At 40.7% G+C, this 20,242-nt stretch overlaps 1 long non-coding RNA gene across 3 annotated transcripts in view; it reads right to left on the bottom strand.

Annotated features, from left to right (window-relative positions):
- Nucleotides 1-20,242, bottom strand: part of LOC311602761 — a 179,851-nt gene that overhangs the window by 87,653 nt on the left and 71,956 nt on the right. The window contains exon 6 of one of the 3 annotated variants that reach the window (XR_014780838.1): nt 9,662-9,831. The exons of the other annotated variants lie outside the window; for them this stretch is intronic. This is a non-coding gene — a long non-coding RNA (uncharacterized lncRNA). Of the gene's footprint in view, nt 1-9,661; nt 9,832-20,242 lie in introns of those variants that run through there. 3 annotated transcript variants of the gene reach the window in all.

Here is a 20,242-nt window from a genome sequence, read left to right as displayed (position 1 = left end):
TTACGGAGGGGGAAAGTCTTGAAAACGAAGGTTTTGGTGTTGTGCACTAGAACAGTGGATTGGTCTTGACAGCAAGCACCCAGGAGGTCCAGAGGCACTTCGGAGCTAGAACCCTGTTTCTAGAGACTGAGTGTGGAGTCATTAAGTGACAATGACTACGGTCCAGTTTTCTTGATCATCCGGGGAAGCTACCATTGACCTTGTCTTCTTGGTAGGTATGGTTTTTCTCTCCAGAAAACTTGCCAGTGCTCTAGTACACACAGAAGAGATGCCTCAAGCAGTCTTTTCTATTCCAGGTTCTCCATGTGAAAGGCTTGTAGTTTTTTTTTTTTTTCACTCTGGGATAAAGTTTCTTACAGGTCCATTCAAGAACCTGTATTCCACCTTCTGTACTTGGAAGAACAGACCAAGAGAGTCCTTACAAATAGATCGTCTAGCGAATGGCTCGCCACACAAACAGGTAGGACATACAGAAAAATAAAATTCTCATCGGCTTCCTCTAGAACTGAGCAGGAAATTCTTCTGACAGTCATCTGGCCAACATGTCTTAGCATGGCTATGACTCACCTCCATCCTCTACCCTGTTTCTAGTATGTACTTAGAGCCTGAGCTGCCGAAGGCTGCCAAGTGGTTACAATTCCCTTTCTGTCCTTACCCAGGCAGCCTGAGATCTGGCAAGCATGGGCTAACAAAATATAGATGTTCCAAGTAAGTGCCTGGAAAAAGTGATGTCACAGTGAAACAAGAGTCAAATGCATAGGCCAAACCTGTTTGTCTTTATTTCAGGAGCCAATCTCAGAAACAGGCTTCTGAATACACAGAGATTTGCTTGTTGTTGTTGTTGTTGTTGTTGTTATTGTTGTTGTTGTTATGCATGTGTTTAAGTGACCTGAATGGGACCTAATGACTTTGAAAATAATTCCAATATTTTTAGATGATAGAAATCTCCAAATATTCAAAAATAACTTTACTTTGTGGAACTGCTGTCCAAGAGCCATTCTGACTGAGTTTTCTACACAAGCTTTCCATTTTTGTTTCTTTCCTTTTTCCCCTCTTTTCTATTTTCCCTTTTTCTTATTTATACAAGTAGGCACCCTGAGAAATCAACTTTTGTCCCTTCTACTCAGCTCACCAGTCTGCATTTGAAACTTGGAATTGGTTTCAGCCTAGAGAAAGTCAGTGTTCGGAAACAAAGTTAGTTGAGGCCACAGTAACAGCTACACACATACACTGACCTGGAAAACACTGAGTCATCCCAGTGCCTAGTCCACATTCTTGACCTTGGCACGGGCCACATGGGTCAGCCATTTGTAAAAAGTCCTGAGTGGTTTGTTAAGAAAGAGTCCAGTGTGAGAACTATTGAACCATAGTAAAGAAAAATATTGTCAACATCTAAAAGTCAAACATCACAGGAGCTAGGATTTCATGTCACTTTCCAGAATCCTAAGCTCTTAGCCCTGCCCCCATCGCCCAGCCCTCTGTGGGATTGCATTTTTCTAGCTGGAATTCACTATTTAAACATTTTCCCCATCTAGGATACTTTTGAAGGTCAACTCAACTTGATTTAATCTTTATACAGCTATTGCACAACTGTAGCAAGCATAGCTGTGCTTCCATTGTTGCTACCTCATCTCTGCTTCTCATCTGTCACCCATTCTTTTTCTCTTTCTTTCTTTCTTTCTTTCTTTCTTTCTTTCTTTCTTTCTGTAAGTCATCAATTTTCAAAGCATGTTTCCCTGGACTGTGCCACCATCACCACTTGTGAATATATAGGACTGCAGATCCTTAGGCTCCATCTACTGAGTCTGAAACCAAAGTGGGACATGCTGCATACAGCTGGAGAGAGAACCTCTTGCATTGAGTCTTTGTGAGATAGCAATATATACCATGTACTAGGGAGCTTAGGGATAACCAGGTACTATAGAACCTCTATAAAGAGGAAGGGTGTCCAGTGCTACTGTAGGGTAGAACACAGAGGCCACCTTTAATGGAAACAGGCAGCATAAAAAGTCATTATGAGCTTACTAAAGAGACCATAAATTGTGAATGTCTGTTGTATTTCTACTATCCTTTTCTGTATGCTCTGTGTCCTCACATTTCCTTTGAGTGATGGCTCCCACTGGGGATTTGTGCACATCAATGTGAACATTGTCTTCTCTGTAGACATCAACTTTTTTTTTTGAGATAGGGTCTCTCTGTGTAGCCTTGGCTATCCTCGACTCACTTTGTAGATCAGGCTGGCCTCAAACTCACATAGATATCCCTTGCCTCTGCCCCTGTGAGTGCTGGGATTACAGGCATGTGCCACTGCACCCACCTGGGACATCAACTCTTATGAGTTGCAAAACTGGAACATAACATGGTACCTGTGGTTTTTTGTTTTGTTTTTGTTTTTTAAGTCTGGAAGCCAATAAAAAGCACAGTTTGGAGAAAGAGCAAGAATTTGACTTCAGCCAAAGATGCTTTTCATTTTAGAGCCCATCAGTATGATGGCTCTCACTAACAGTTGGCCCAGCATATACAATAGAGCATTTTGATTTAAAAAAAAATTATTTATTTATTATTATAGACACAATATTCTGCCTGTGTGTACTCCTGTACGCCAGAAGAGGGCATCAGATCACATTACAGATGGTTGTGAACCACCATGTGGTTGCTGGGAATTGAACTCAGGACCTTTGGAAGAGCAGGAGGCACTCTTAACCACTGAGCCATCTCTCCAGCCCCAAGCATTTTGATTTTTAATTTTTTAAAAATGTTTGTGTTTTCAACAATAGTCTATTAACCAATATTCTAAACTTCATTTCCCTCCTCCTAATGGGCTTTCTAAATGAAGCTAATATATATATATATTTTTCAAAACAAGGAAATTCCTTTTCACTTCTTTCTTTTATACATATTTCCAATGATAAAATTGTACTTGAAATAAAATTCAAATTTACTCTATAATATAGAAGAACCTCATAAGTATCCCTTCTGTCTGTTCTGACCTTCTCAACTCTGCATTCTCCTTTATTTGTGTTCACTAGGTTATACACAGCAGGGTCTGCTGCTTTTCATCCTGCAGAGCCACACACTCTACTCAGAGGAATTGTCCTTTACTTTCCACATCCTGGTCCCACTTTGGCCCTTCGTGGCTCAAGTCAGATACTGTATTTCCTAGAAAACATGAAAACCTATCCTACATTAGCTAAACCTTACACAGTCAATGTCCCATTTACATTTGAGTAGCATTTGTAGGTAAGGGAATTATTAGCTGATTCTTTCCAATAATGGATTTAAATCTGCTTCTCCAAACTTTTGCCATGTGTCTACAGACTACTCAGTTACCCACAGTACCATGAGGCTGCTAGTTTTTAGATGTTGGTACAGTACCCAGAGTGATTAGTGTTTTCACAGCTTTAGTGTTTAGAAGTAAAGGTCAGGTACCAAGGTACTTTCACATTGGTGCTATCCCAAGTCCTCTGGCAGATTTTCTGTGGGGATATACTTTACAATGGGGGGGGGGGGGATTAATCTAGTTTGTTTTAGGATTTTGCCAGTGGGTTGAATTCAAAATTAAGCATTACTTTAGGTCTTTGGCCTTTCCACTCTCCAGTTCTTTATCAGCAAATCTTCTTAAAATATTCTGGTTCTCAGAAAGAGGTACCCAGAGACCAATACTGACAACCCAAGAACAGCTTCCACAGCTTGTTTCTTTCCAGGTTTGAACTCACAATTCCCTTGTTTAGGCGCCATTTTTTTTCCTACTTACTGTTCACCCTTTCATCTAAACAACATACACGCCAGATAGAACTTTATCAAAACTTTGGGGATTTCCTTCTCTTGTTCTGACAGGCACTGACTCTCTGACCTTCAAGGCATTCAGTAAGGTTTGTGTTTATCACTGTTCATCCCAAACCATGAGTGATGCAATGAATCTAAGACCTTTTTGCTTGACTTTACACTTGCCTCTGGCAAGTGAAATGGAAAACAGGTTTGAAACTGAAACTTCCTGAGCAGGAGCGCAAGAGTATCAGCCTTTCCAGTCTCAGCCATTAGCTTTGATCGCGACTGCATGGGATGCAATCAGTGTATACTTTCACAACACCATCGAGACGGATGTGATAGACTCTCTGGATCTCCCACGCATGCGTGCTAGACTCTCTGGATCTCCCACACATGCCTACGAGTACTGGCCACTCAGCTACGCTGGGAATACATGCTTCATTCTCCACTTTACTCACCAGCTTCCGGAAGGAACCCAGCAGAGAGCCACAATAATGAAGTCGTACCCATTTTCCACGCTCATTTCTGAGTCTTTAGTTTACTGGGACTGGAATGCGCTGCCCACACTGTGCTTTTCCACTGTCCACAGTCACGGTTGCAGCATTCTTCTCAGACTTGCATCATCATCGTTTCCTCCAACAAAAACCCAGGTATTTCATGCTGCTGCTCCTCGGAGCCCCAAAATATATTTGGAAAACCCAGGAAAAGAAGTTCAGTGATGTTAAGAATAACAGTGATAGCCTGTTAGGCGATGTTAAGTAGGGGTTAAGTGCCAGCTGTTGCACGCAAGTTCCCTGGGTGTGAAGCCTGGTTTTACCACTTACCTATGAATGCCTAGGCAAATCATTTAATCTGTGACCCTATTTCGTGATTGGTAGAATAGGGATAATATGTACTTTATAGTATTGTTAGTAGTATAGTATTCATGGAAATTCTACTGAAAATAACTGGGACAAAATATACATACTAGGTCAATTATTATTTTTCATCATTATTACCGATAAAGCACTTTAAATGTGTTATTCAGATGACTGATGGTAAAAAGAAATCCATGAATGACTGCTTTAGTAGAAATTAAGAATTCAGAAAACATTTTGAGGGTGCTTTTTAGGTGCTATTAATGAGACACTTAGCATTACCTAAAAAGAGGACATCTGAGGTAACTAAAGCCAGCACACTAATCTAGTGGTCCTCTACATGTTTTTCACATGCTAACGGTGTGTAAGAACTTCAAGAAGAGACTTGATACCCTATGAGCATATACAAGATCCTCCACAGTCACAGTCCTAGGGGAGGGGAGGAAGGGGAAAATGGGAGGGAGGGAGGAATGGGAGGATATAAGGGATGGGATAACAATTTAGATGTAATATGAATAAATTAATAAAATATATTTAAAAAAAAGAACTTCTGGGGCATATCCAGACACAGATTCATTTTCTTGAGACAGTCACACTATGTAGCCAGGCTGCCCTCCAAATGGATGTGTAGCCTACGCAGGCCTTGCACTTGCTACCTTTCTGGTATCATCCCTCCTAATGCTGGCATTAGAGATGCACACCACTGTGCTGGGCTGATAGACAAGTTCAGGGCCCTATGTTAACATGTATTGAGCTTCTGTGAAGTGCCCAAGATGATGCTTCCAATGACGTATGACATCTTTTTGTCTCGTTTTACAAAAAAGAGCTCCCTCCCTGCCCTAAAGATGCTTTAGAGTGTAAAAACGTGACAAGTAAGGATCAAGGGAGCAGTTAAACCTCTTGGCGTTGGTACCCAGAAGACAAAGAGATCTTAAGAAGTCTTCTGGGGGTGCATTACAAGTGAGGCAGTTTCGAGATCCTTGGTTTTGGAAGAGAGGGAAGAGACTTAATCAGCTTTTCAGTTGGCAGATCCTGAGCGAACTTTTCCTCTTACTCAATCTTCTGAGGTAAGTGTTGGCGTTTCATACAAAGGAAGACAGTTGTGGGAGTGAGTGGTATTCTCTTCCCACTCCTAACTTCTTAGTTACGTGAGTACAAGTTTTCTAGCAAAATTGTTATATCAAAACCCAGTAAAAATGGAAGTAAATTGATGTTCAACCTTGATATATTTTAGCAATAAGACTCATTCACAGGTGCGTGAACTGACTAAAATGTTTTAAAAAGTTCTGCTTAAAGTTTTATCCATTTACATGACATTCACACATTGTATGTCCATATTTAATCAATAGCTTACTAATTAGTATAGTAATTCAATTTGGGGAGAGTTTCAAATGTTGACATTAAACATATATAGATATATATTTGTTACATAGACTATTATAAGGTAATTAATGTAAGAAATTTAAGGCAAAGTGGCTATTTTAGGATAAAATTATGTATCACTATGAATATTAATTCAAAAATAAGTAATAAAAATTTCAAATAAGTATATTCACTTATTTTAATATGAGAGTCAAATCATCATGATAATTCTATACCACTGGGTATAATTTAAATGAATTACCATTTTGATAATAATAGGTATAATATGCTAAAATTATATCCTTTAAATATCTAAACTTAGGTAAAAAAAAAATTGGGCTTAAAGACGTGAGATGTAGTACACAGCTTTAGACTTTTCAGGGACTATGCATATAAAGTATTTGCAGACCGGTGCATGTTAGCATCCTGCCCTTTGATTGTTACTGATCGTTCTAGGACCAACATGTATTGCACTGAGACCAGTGAGAGGTCAGGATTTACAGTTGCCAAATTTTCTAGAAGAAACGCCACTACATGTATTTGGGGTCTGATGCCATGTCACAAAATCCTTTTTCTCTGCTGTACTTCCTAGGTCCTGGATGGGCCTGTTACAGCCCATCGCTGAAAATCTAGAGAAAGTCTAGTTTTGTTTGAAAAAAATTTCCCCCAGAAGATTAAAGTTTAACACTGGGGTCTCTACTGTTTCTACAGTCCAATTTTATTCCTTCTGGAGTTATGGAGGGAAAAGAAAAGCTCTACTTGTAGAAGATTTTGCTGACACGCAACTATAAGCACACAGATTGGAAAGAAAGGGTTTAAGAATTCTGATTAAGAAGCCATGAGACATGAGCTAAAGTAGGCAACACGGAGCAGTGTGGGGAGGAGGAGCAGGGTGTCCAAGGGTGGAGCAGACCACAGTCCAGCCTGGAGTGCAGGGGAAAGAAGTACAAATTCGAGCCTAAGAAACTAGGCAAACTTGCCCCAGAAACTCAAGGAATTCAGCGGGCTTCCCTTCGGGTCCTGGTATGCAGGAAATAGGTGCAGGGGTTGAAAAAAAGCACGCTGGGCTCGTTTCCAGGTAAGCAAATGCCAACTGGTAATTGGCATTGCTCATTGATCGGTTACTTATGGAAACTCTGTGATGTACAAGGCACCGTTCAAGACCGTGTAAGCAGACATGGCTTCCTTTGTCTAGGATTTCACAGTTTAGTGGGAGACAGCCATTGAAAGTAAATAAATAAAAGCAGCAGTAACTGAGGGTGTGAACTGCTGTAAAGACAAGAGAGAGAGAGTGCTATCAGATCTTGCTAGGAAGTACTTTATGGTTCTTCAGCAGTGTGTGGGTTGTTTTTTGTTGTTTTGTTTTGTTTTGTTTTTGAGGACTTCATGCTTAGGAGTGCTAAGAAGTAAAAGTAGAGACATAATTAAGACTTGATCGCATCCTAAATTAACTGAAAAGACTAATGGAGGTAACAGATTAATGAAATTGATTCCCAAAGCCACCAAAGAAACTGTTCATTACCTTATACATGTACTGTCTGCTTACATGCCATTTCTTGCTTGCATGTAACCTTCTTTTAAGTCTATACTATGCGCCACCATTGAAGTGTGAGAAAATGTGGCACGGCTATCACTTTGGAAGAGAGATAGCAAGTATGAATACATGGGAAAATCCCCTAAGTGCATCTCCGTTTTCTGGGTAGAGGTGGTGGAAAGTTGCCCATGATAAAATACAGAAATGCCTTTTGCTGGAATGTGCCCTCGGTCCCTGAGTCATCACATGCTCAGTTCTAGAGACGGACTTTTCTCCTTCCCTGTGGTGGGTTCCCGTGACTCACAAATAAAAGATGTTTGAAAGAATGCTGTACTCACAGAAGAAAAATGTGATTAGCTAGGAAGACCATGGCTGGCAGGCGAATGCTTGCCAATGAGAAAACACCAGGCGTATAAATGAAGTTCAAGAGAAAGCAGGACAGGTGTGGATAGGATGTGGCATTGCCATCTCCTGTCGCTGGAGTGTGATAGGCTGCTTTCAGGAAATCACCCTTCCCCCAAAGATGGGAGACCTTGTAGCATTTCTTTAAGGGCAGCATTGGCAAGAGTGAGGTCTGGATAAGTGTTAACATTTTCCCAATCTACCTACCAACTGAAAACTAGGACAACTTTCAGTTTCCAGGGTAAGAAATGAAACACCCCCTCAGCAAAGGGACTTTTGACACTATGCCTATGAGATTCACAGCTACTGGGCTTGTGGCTCAGTGGCAGTCTCAGAGAGCCCTATAGGAAGCCTGCTGTTTCCTGGGCTCTTAATTATATCTATGAAGACCAAAGCAGAGAGCCCAAGAGAATGTGGTGATGGTGGTCAAGGGGTATGTATCTGGAGCTAGGAAGGATGGAGATTCCAAAGATCTATAGAGCCCGCATCCAGTGCTGCTACAGGCCTGAAAAGACACAGATACTGGAGAGCAAATCTTAGCACAAAATGAGACTGGAGTGAGGTTGTACACTTGGTAATTAGCTACATTTAATCATTCCACAATTCATATCCAAAATATTTTAAAATGGCATGCTATGTATGATAAATACATACAATCTTACTACATTCAAAATAAATTTATGTAAAATTAAAATCAATTGCTGCCATTCTTAGAATAAGATTAAGATGACAGGTCTATAATGTAGCCATTTTGAGGGAAAAAATGTAAGAAACAACCCAAAATATCAAGAGCAAGGCATTCTGTTAATCCAAAAACCTTCACACTTCTCTTCATATCTGCCCATTCACTCATGCATGCATCCATCAACCTGTCTATTTATCAACTCATTAACTATCCACACATACCCACCCACTCACCCACTCATCTGTCCATCCACCCACCCAACCATCCTTCTATCCACCCACCCATCCATCCATTCATCCATCTATTCACCCATCCATCCACTCATCCATTAATTTATTCATTTAGCAAATGTTAACAGAAATCATTGCTAAGTTTCTACTTGAGGTTTATGATTCAACAAGACAGAGTTCTTCTTTTCAAAGAAATAACTGCAGTTTTACAATAATCTGCTCTATAATCACATTGGCTAGGGGGCTAAGGGAATTCATGATGGAGTAATGAGTAGTGGTAGATGTCTTTAAGGACATATACATGCTGGTGTGGGGACAGTATGTGAGAGAGGATGTGGCCAGAGAGACAGCTGCTAGAAAAGTGTTTGCTGTGCAAACATGGGGACCTGTGTTTGATGAACCTAAACACAGTAAAAAAATTGAATATGTCAGCATATGAGTCTAATACCAGAACTAGGGAGGCAGAGGCAGGAAAACCCCAAGGACTTGCTGGTCACACAGGCTAGCTCCATGTTTAAGGAGAGACCATGTTTCAAAATATAAGATGGAGAGTAATTGAGAAAGACACCCAACATCAATATCTGGCCTATATATATATACATACACACACACACACACACACACACACACACACACACACACACACACAAACATGAACATGCACCTGTATGCACACAATGTGGGTATAAATACACAAATGTAGATATGTACACACATGCACATGAAGAAAATGTTCATTTCTAGATAAGAGTCACCCTTGCTGGGCTTTACTCCACTTGGAAGCTTGCGACCCTCACCTGCACATACTCAAGTCGACATACCTACCTGCACACACTAAACATACACAATCCTCTCTGCACAATGAATCCGTTAATAGCCTCCACTGATATCCATCTGCATATTTCCCCTGTTCTGAATGGTGGAGTATGCTTTTCTTCCAATTTCCAACCATCAAATTTGGACACTTTCTATTCACATGTGTTTTCAATGTACCTGGGAACAAGAAGAACAAACAGTCTGGCCATGATCATTTTTTTTGTATAAATGTTCAATAAGGAAAACTATCCTCTAAGTGAACACTTTAAAAAAAAAGCCTATTTATCATTTTATATCTCTGCATATTTGAGTGTACCTATGACTAAAATGAGATATTTCAGGGGAAGGGACCTTGAGCAAAGATTTACGTAGTCCAAGCCTCTCAATCAAAACAGAGAACCACCTGCTATGTCCTTAGCAAAGGAACCCTACGTTGTCTTAAATCCCTCAAAGGAAGTCCCTATTAGTCACTGCAGCCCTTGAAAATTCTTTGACTCATATGGCCCACTGTCAAGCGTGATAGCAAATTAGGCCTGTGTATTGCTTTGAATAATGTTACTTTGCTTGTTGCATGGTCTATGTGCCTTCACTTCATTCTTGAATAAGATACCAAGAACCTGGCCCACTCCCTGACCGCCAGTGACAAGCTTGTAATGTCTACTGAGACAGAAAAACAGTAAGCTTCGCCATTCATGAACATATGTGCTGAACATGTGTACAGATGACAACCTGAAATAAAAATAAATCCATGAAACCTGGAGCCAAACCCCAGTTGATAATGCCCGATCTTTCATTTTGTGGGAAAAAAAAAAGACATTTACTTACAAGAGTGATAGCATTAGGTGAACATGAGAAGGGAGGAATTCCAAGTAGAGCAAACACCACCAGCCAAGGCAGGGCCTGGGGGTAGCGTAGAGCTGAGCAGAAAGTTGAGCAAGATGAGGCGAGGAGGAGGAGGAGGCTGGGGAGACCCAAAGTAGAGAGTTGGGGCAAATTTGCAAAAGCACTTGAGTGTCTCCTAAAGTGGCAAATCTATGGTGGTGATTGTTCAAAGGAGCAAGCCCTTTGAAGCCCAAACTAGTAACTAGGTGGCAACCAGTCTGAAAGTCTCTTTAAGAACAAATGGGAGCTCAAGTTGTGACATGACAAGATTCACATTCCCATATGAGCTGGAGATGAAGGTCATTAAAAAAGCAATGGAAAATAAAAGGACAAGACCTTTAAGATGCTCTACGACATGGAACCTTCTGAAAACGAGCACACAGCTGCCAAAGGTGTCCCCTGTAGCACAGCAGTGCTCAGATGCACGTGAATTTAGCCAGGGTTGTTTATTTCGTAGGTTCTGGTTTAGGGATGTGTAATCTCTTAGGAGCATCTGACTGCGGGGCAGATACTTGTGAAGGTGATGGGTGAACTGAAGAGCACGTGCCATGGGCAGACGGTGGACCACAAAGTCTTCCCGAAGGACAATAGGGGGCCCTCCTCTTGCCCAGTTTTCACCCCGAGAAGACAGCAGAATAATCTTGCTCTGCCTTAGGCTGCTCCTGGGCTTATTACTGGAGAGGTAGGAGGGATGTTAGGTTTCCATGGTTACCAGGCCTAAAACCACTCAGAGGAAGTTCTCCCTTGATTTCTTTCTTTCTTTCTTTCTTTCTTTCTTTCTTTTTTTTATAATATGGACAAGATAGGTAGCAAACCACAGAAAAGAGCAGGATGGGACACACTGGGTCTTCCTAGAAGAAGCCTTTATTACTTACAAAGGGTAGGTCGACAAACCCATTTGCAATGTAATTCACAGTAAATATTAATGCAAACCAAGCTATTTAATTGGGGCGGGGTAGAGCTCTTCCAAGCGCTTATCCAGGACTTCAGAGAATCATGTTCCTATTTGCTTTATTCACTTACAGTTATTTCTTCTAGAAAGGAAAAGCTATAGGATGGGGAAACACTTTTTAAAAAACTACCTCTTTATTCTACAACACAGAACTAAGCTAAGGGACAAAATGATGAAATAATGGTGGATTAGAACAATGCATTCTAGAATAATTAAGATGGTGTGAAGGAGACTGGTAGCTTCATTACACAATGGAAACTATGAATTCTCTCTTCCCCTCCCCCTCTGGTCATCAAGAAGGAGTATGTAAACAAAGGCTGGGCAGATGTTCAGGAAGTCCTTGCATGGGCCAGGGTACGGATGCTGGGATGGAGACAATTTTAGAACCAGAGAGCATTTTATGAGTAAGAAGTACTTAAGATCGGAAGGAACCTAGCAATCCTGCTGTAAACAAACTGTCAGGAAGTATGATGTGCTGCTGAGCTGTCCAGGCATAGAGGCTCTACTGCTACGTGCACCACTGGTTTCAGGGTATCTATCTCTGACCTGTGTACAAAAGGAGTATTTTGTCATATTTTTCCATATAGCGCAAAACCTTTCTACTCCAAATGCTGAAGCTCAATGCTAGGGACCTATTATTCTGCCAATCTGACCACAAAAAACTCCTATGACTGAAAATTAGTCTCGTAACACACATTGTGCCAGTAAGGGAGGAAAGATCACCGACTTGGACTAAATCTACTTCCGTGGGATTGTGATGCATTTTTCTGACTCAGACAACCCTGGGTTCTAAAATAGATGGTTGGGTATCTTCCTCAGGATATACTTGAGCAATCAAAAAAAAAAAAAAAAAAAAAAAAAGGAGAAGTTCCATAAAAAGAAAACTTGAAGGTCCTCTCAAATCCTATGAGTCTATTTTTGAATGTTAGCTGGCCTAAGAACACAATATTTAGAATAAACACTGATTCTTACTTCCTTGATAAGGTCACAGAAATAGATGCTTCCTACTTTGCATATCAAACACGTAAGAAGGCAGCCACAGCTGGAGAGTCTCTCTGCAGCTCCATTTTCATTTGGCAGTTAAGGCTATTTCTTGTTACTGTTCTGATAAAGGCCTTCCTGTAGTCACTCACTCTGGCTTCCCCATGGAAGCCAGAGTGAACTACAATACAGGAAAGCCATTTCCTTTGAGAGTCAGACTCAGGAGAACAAAACAGCTTCTCTGGAATGACCATTTGAGACTTGAGCTCCAATACCCTACTGATTTCATCTTCCTGAGACCAGCTCCTAATCAAGGCTGGTTTTTCCATGTTAGTTATATTTTCTGTTCTGCAATCAACACTCTCATCTGAAGAATACTAGAAGAAAAATATTGTCTCTTCCTTATTCCTATCAGGATATGACATGATCCACCTTCCCATCCCTCCCAAAATGCTTGACTATGTTCTGTAATTTTACCATAAATTTTGAAAGAAAAATAAAAGATCGTTAAGTACGTATTTCCCAAGTGTTCTCACAAACTACACCTGTGATTTAGAATTCAGAAGTCACTACTAGAAAATTCCGAATAGACAGTGTATGTTAGGGCAAAAAGTTTTATTTGTAAAAAGTAATCTTGATATGAAGAGATTTATCAATTAGTTTTTAAAAATCAGTGAGTAGATGTGTGCATTTTAAGGCTATAGGTCATCTTAGTGAGGGAAGCCTACAGAAACAATGTCTTTATGTGATCAGAATAATTTCAATATACTTAACCCTTATAAACCACCTCCAGAAATACTCTATGTATTCCCAAGAGGGAAGGGATATTAATGAGTATTGGGTGAGATTTCTCCTCCCATCAGACAGCTCACAGAAATTATCTCTTCAGTTAATTCACTCCCATGAAGTGGAAATCCATCTCAGCATTGTTGCTGACCTGTGAGAGGCGTGGCTATGATGGAGGAAGTATAAAGTGATAAAGGCTTTATTTGCTAGAACTGTGGTAGCAATGACTCCTTATGAAAGAATCAGGCCTTCCCAAAGATGGAAGGAAATTTCTCACCCAGGGGAACAGGTGGTTGGAAGAGGGCAACGAGCAAGCCAGGAAGAGTCCAGTGGGGACCATGTGGCTCTGAGGATGTGCAAGGGAAAGGGCTGGAGAGGAGTAGGACTGACTTTTCTCAATAACAATGGGTCACTTAGGGGGGATGGAAAGAGTTGTCTAAAGAAGGGTTTAGGGAGCAGGTCTATGATGTCCTGCTTAGATGTCTTCTGTTACTGCCTTTGAGGAAAAGGGAACATTTTTCTTTATTTTTCCTTCCTTATATAGAAAATAGTTTTTTTCTCGTATAATATATTCTGACTGTGGTTTCCTATCCCTCTACTCCTTCCCAGATCCGCCCCATGTCCCCTCTCATATAGAGCCATCTCATTTCTCCCTCTCATTAGAAAACAAACAGACATGTAAGGGAATATTAATAGAATATATAATATGATATAATGCAACATATAACAATAACAATGCATGATAATAGGAAAAAACAAACAAGCTGAAGGAAAAAAGGCCAAGAGAAGGCAGAAGAATCAGAAGCACATTCAGTAATTCCATAACACTAAGCTGGAAGCCATAATATATACACAGAGGACATGGTGCAGATCCATGTAGGCCTAGTCCCTAAGTTCTATGAGCTTTTGTAATAAAAACAGAATGGTACTGGCCCAGAACAGGCATGCTGATCAATGGAATCGAGTTGAAGACCCAGTCATAAACACACACAATATGGACACCTGATTTGTGAAGCCAGAAATGCACACTAGAAAAATAGTATCTTCAGAAAATGGTGCTCATCAAGCTGGATGCATGTATGTAGAAGAATCCAAATAGCTCCATACTAATCATCCTGCACAAAACTCCAAATGGATCCAAGACATCAACATAAAACCACATACATTGAACCTGATTGAGGAGAAAATGGGAGCAAAGGACACTGTTGATTAGACGAAGCAGCAGGCTATGGAATGGAAAAGGATTTTTTACCAACCCCACATCTGATAGAGGGATACTATCCAAAATATATAAATTACTCACAAAAACAAACAAAAAACAAAAACAAAAACAACCCCCCCACAAAACTCCACAACTAGAAATCAAGAAAACAAATAACCCAATTAAAAATGGGGTACAAATCTAAACAGACAATTTTCAAAAAAGGAAACTCAGATAGTGGGGAAACACTTAAATGTTGAACATCCTTAACAATCAAGTGAAATGCAAATCAAAACTCCTATGAGATTCCATCTTACACCTGCCAGAATGGCTAAGGTCGATTACACAAGTGACAGCTCATGTCGGTGAGGATGTAGATTTAGGGGATCACTCATTCATTGCTGGTGGGAATTCAAACTTGTACAGCCACTGTGAAAATCAGTGGCCGGATGTGGTGGCACATGCCTTTAATGCCAGCACTCAGGAGGCAAAGGCAGGCAGATCGCTGAGTTCAAGGCCAGCCTGGTCTACAAAAGTGAGTCCAGGACAGCCAGGACTGTTACACAAAGAAACCTTGTCTCAAAAAAAAAAAAAAAAAAAAAAAAAAAAAAAAAAAAAAGAAAGAAAGAAAGAAAGAAAGAAAAGAAAAGAAAAGAAAAGGAAATCAGTGTGGCAGTTCCTCAGCACACTGGGAACTGGTCTACTTCAAGACCAAACACACTTGAGCAAATGCCCAAAGGACACTTCATCCCACCACAGAGATACTTAATCTTGATCAACCATGTTTATTGCTGCTCTATGCATAACCAGAAACATTTTTACAAAATTTCCAAGGTTTGGGGAAATCAGATGATAACTATCTACTAGTCACTTCTACAATGGTCAGATGTAGCTGGTCCAATTCCACTCTGACTAAATAGTCATTTAGACCATGTTAAATTTTAACGACGGTCAAGGCATATAAACACATTTGAAATACCTGTGCCCAGCAATGAAGTCTCAGCTTCAGGAAAGCGCAGACTTAACCTGGACAGAGGTCTCTCTAACGGGACATTGCTTGTGAAGCAGCAGCTTTGTTGCTGTGACTTTTGAGTTTTGATTGTACTGTTACTTTAAATGGCCAAGTAGTCCCTTTCTTTCTTTTGGTCTACTCTCTGATTGTTTGGCACACTTCCCTTTTCCAAATGCTGATGACCAAGAAAGCCAAAGGACAGGAGGAGAAACACCTGACTCTGTGGCCAACATCCCTGATTAACTTTTCTAAAATATAAAATAGAAATCATGGGAATCACCTCCCTAAATTACCTCTAGTGATGTCACTTAAAATAGCATTGTGACAGGAAGGGAAGGTATGATCATTAAAATAAGACACGGGTTTCAGGTTTCAATTGGGTGAGGACTTAGATGTGGTCGGATATTTGTGTTGCGTGTGAAAATACAGTCCGTGATCCCCTGTTTCCGTTGGTGTGAAGAGACACCATGAGCACGACAACTCTTATAGAAGAAAACATTTAATTGGGGATGGCTTAAAGTTTCAGGGGTTTAGTCCATTGTCACCATGTCAGGATGCAAGGGAGTGTCTAGGTAGATATGGCACTGGAGAAGGAGCTAAAAGTTCTACCTCTTGATCCGTAGGCAGTAGAAGTAGACTGTGTGCCACGTTGGATGGGACTTAAGCATAGGGGACTTTGAACCCTACCCCTACAGTGACACACTTCCTCCAACAAGGCCACATGTCCTAATAGTGAAACTCCTTATGGGCCAAGCATTCAAACACAGAAATTTATGGGTGCCATGCCTATTCGACCCCCCACCCTAAGCTTTCAGGATTGGATAGTCAGAGTAAAACTTAAGACTTGTCTGCAGTTGCCCAGTACGTCAAAGAAATGATTCTAAAACTCTGTTACATTACACAAGATGAGTCTGGGTTCCTTAACATTTAATACTTCATTTGAAAAATGTATTGAATGTATTGAAAAAAGCATTATTATATACTCTGCTTGTCAGAGTCATGTTAACTTCTATTGAAAAATACGTTTGAAAATGTGACTTGTCTGAAATTTCTATTTTCTTAAATCTAAGCTTAGGATAATTTCAATTCATGAGAGCAGGAGGAAAAAGTCTAATGCTGCTTAGAAACTTCAAAACAGAAGGCAGACTTTCCACTACCTTGTGGAAAGCCATAGTAACACGGATGCCAAACTACACAGAGAAGAAAGCCTTTCTGATTAACTTTCATGCAATAATACGGGAGTGAACATTGACACACAAACTCAAGTTAAGAGCTGGAAATATAGCTCAGGATAGAGCATTTTCTTAACACACATAAAGCTCTTAGGACTGTAAAAGAAAAAGTCAAGCTAAGCTATTCATAAATAATATCCAAGAACATATTTTTAAAAGGCCATAGTAAATAAGAATTTACTACATTTTCATAAAATACGAAGGAGTTTCTCTCACCTAGAGTCCCAATAGGATGTCCTCCCCTCTGTCCCACTTTCCTGGTAAGTGAAGACTTTCATGGGAGAATGGGGAAATAGAAGGATCCAGAGGGTCCTAGAAACCTACAAGTAGAACATTATGATGGGCAGATCTGGGCCCAGGAGTCCTGCTCAAACTATGGCACCAGTCAAGGACAATACATGCAGTAAACTTCGAACCCCTACCCAGATCTAGCCAATGGACAGGACATTCTCCACAGTTGAGTGGAGAGTGAGGTATGACTTTCACACAAACTCTGGTGCCCCATATTTGACCACGTCCTCTTGATGGGGAGGCCTGACTTGATACCCTATGAGCATATGCAGGGGGAGGAGGTCCCCCTCAGTCACAGTCATAGGGGAGGGGAGTAGGGGGAAAATGTGAGGGAGAGAGGAATTGGAGGATACAAGGGATAGGATAACAACTGAGATGTAATATGGATAAATTAATAAAATATATTTTAAAAAATACAAAGGAGCTTAAGAAGCACAGTTGGCTCAGCCAGGTGGTGCTGGCTTTAACCTCAGCAATGAAGTAGAAGTAAGTGCATCTTTGTGAGCTGATGAGAGGGAATTTCCATGCAAGGTCAGGAAGGGAGATGCTGGGCTTGAAGTCATAGAAATTGCTTGTGGCCACTGTAGTTCGCTGTGCATTTTTGCCAGTCTCTTTGGACTCCTAGGGCTCAGTGTGATGGTTATGTACTTCCTTTAATCCCATTGGGCTAGAGGGGCATATGCCCATCGTTGAACCACATTTTCCCTTTTGAAGTGGAATAGGTATAGAATTTGGACCTATTCTGTCTTTAAACAGTGGTCTGTACACCTGAATGCTGGTCCTTCTAACACCATAGCACTTTTATTAGGCATAACTGATTCAAATGAACAGTTATTCTAATCCTCAGAATTACAGCTTTACAAATTAACAATCAAGACTCCAATTTCCTATACTGTTAGTAATTCAAACCACTAGATTACATTCACACTTAGGTGAATTGTGAGTAACGATTCTTGCAATTTTCCACAGCTCTCCTTCTGCACTATTTTCCTGACCTCAACACATATCGGTCAGTCCCCATCAACTGAAAGCCAGAACAGAACCTATAGAAGGAAATCCTATATGTGCCAAACCAGAGACCTTCTGCCAAGTATAAGTTAGGGACAAAGAGCTGAGGAGAAAATTTAACATATCATATCAAAGTGGCCTGGCCTCCAGGTTCTCCCAACACCCCTCAGTCCCTACCTGTTATGAATAGGACTGGCATTCCCCATCCCATACCCTGAACTCTATAGTCCAGGGGCTGAGCTGCCCTTCCCCCAGAAGCTCTTCCCTATATAATCCAGACATTTTGGTTACCAACCCCTTTTTGAACCTTTGGTCTCCTGGATGTTGTACCTGGCTCCCCTCTCTCCTCTCTCCTCTCTCCTCTCTCCTCTCTCCCTTCCCCTTCCCCTCCCCCTCTCATAGCAGGCCCAGCTCAAGGTCATGTCCACTGTAGACTCTCCCAGAGATCCCTACCTCTGCCTATGCTCTTCCGTATATGTACAACAAACCTCCTTCACCATACTAGGAACAGCCATGTCCTTTCCTTCCTTTGTGTTTATTTATTTATTTTTCAGTCAGAAAGTTATTACATAATGTGTGTTCCTCTGTGTATAGTCAACAACAGAAGGAGACATGTTAGACTCACGAGGGTAATTTTCCTTCAGAAGAACACAAGTACATTAAAGGAAATCTGAGACCTTGTTAAAGGTAGGTCGTTCACCTAGCTTCTTGTGCTTCCATCCCAGGGTCCCGGAGGGTTCTTTAATTGGAGGCAGTCCTCAGCATGCCCTCAGACCTCACAGCTGAGAGCAGGAAGTGTGGTGAAGACACAAAGGAAGCAACGGTTTGAAGAGTGGGCTACTAGGGCTTGCAGGTTTCTGAATTCTGGCAACAACTAAATGAACCTTGCAGGTTTTAAGCCATCTTACATGGGCAGGGCGTGTGGGAGTCTTAAGAGTAAAGTGCCAAGGAACTCATCACTGTCAACAGGCATGCTGTCCTCCTGTTTCCCTTGTGTCTTTTAGACAATGGGAGGGAGCCAGCCTGCTCACCATAGCCTGGGTAAGTGAGTATGGTAGGTAGAGCATGTGTGTGACGATCCCATCCATAGAGGATGTGCTGTGCTCCACTGCTGTCTGTACACTGGTATGCCCCAACTTGTCTTGAAATCTCTTGAAAATAATACCTTGAAAAAGAAATCACCAAAACAGAATACTGTGGTTTTGGAATACCCTTCCATTCTAATTTACATATCTCAGTCAATGTAGATTAGAAGCATACAATTTTATTTGGTGGCAATTGGGATTAGGCAAGCCACAGTGGATATCATTTCAGATTTCTTTGTTTGCATCTGCTCCATCTGCTTACAACACTTTCTGAACTTAGATTTTTTTCTAGTTAAGTTCCATCCTGCATCCCGGCATTTGACATTTTCCTGAAAAGGTCTACTAAGGTCTTTATTTTCTTGTTTTTGCTCTGCTTTAGTTTTTAAATTCCTTACCTATTAACTATGATTTTTCTCCATTATAGAATATAAAATACAAATGACCTTATTCATTTAGTCAGGTATATAGCAATGAATTATCCTTAATTTCTTATCACGTTCCTCCCAAGACCCAAGTAATCCCACTCAAAACAAACCTTTCTTCAGAGGGTAGACAAATTGCTTGGTGCTACAGGAATCTTACAACCTACATGGGTGTAAGTAAGAGGCTCAGTCATAGAGCAGTACTCTTAAATTTAGTTTATTGGTTTTGACACTGGATCTTCTGATTTTTCTTTTTGGTTCTATATTTTTTTTTCACTATGGGTAGTGGCAGGTTCAGCTTTCCATCTTATATTTGAAAAGTGTTTTGAAATCAGTAATTAATGAGAAAATGTGGTAGCTTTGCTTGTGTTTCTGAATAGATGATGACTGGGTTCATAGTGACTCAATGAATAGTCTTTTTCTTCGTGGTAGTGACCATTTCAAATCAAGCCTTTATAGGAGATGCTTTCCCCAGATCCCTCCAACCTCTTCTCCTGCTCTGCTCATCTTTCTAATGCCCATGCCAGCCTCTCTTCTTTTACACACTCCTTTGACTCTTGAAGCTTGGTTTTCCTGAAGGAATAAAAAGGCCAAAAAAAAAAAAAAAATCTCATCCTCCCACCCCCATTAGACAGTGACTGAGGGTAGAAATGTGAATTCCCCTTACGTGATTGACTGCCCCTTGACATTAGACTGAAGGCAGTCTCTAGGGGATTTTACTTGAAAGTGTACCCAT

Source organism: Acomys minous (genome assembly GCF_964271855.1).
Source record: "Acomys minous genome assembly, chromosome: 1".
NCBI lineage: Eukaryota > Metazoa > Chordata > Mammalia > Rodentia > Muridae > Acomys > Acomys minous.
This window is presented reverse-complemented; position numbering and strand designations above follow the sequence as displayed.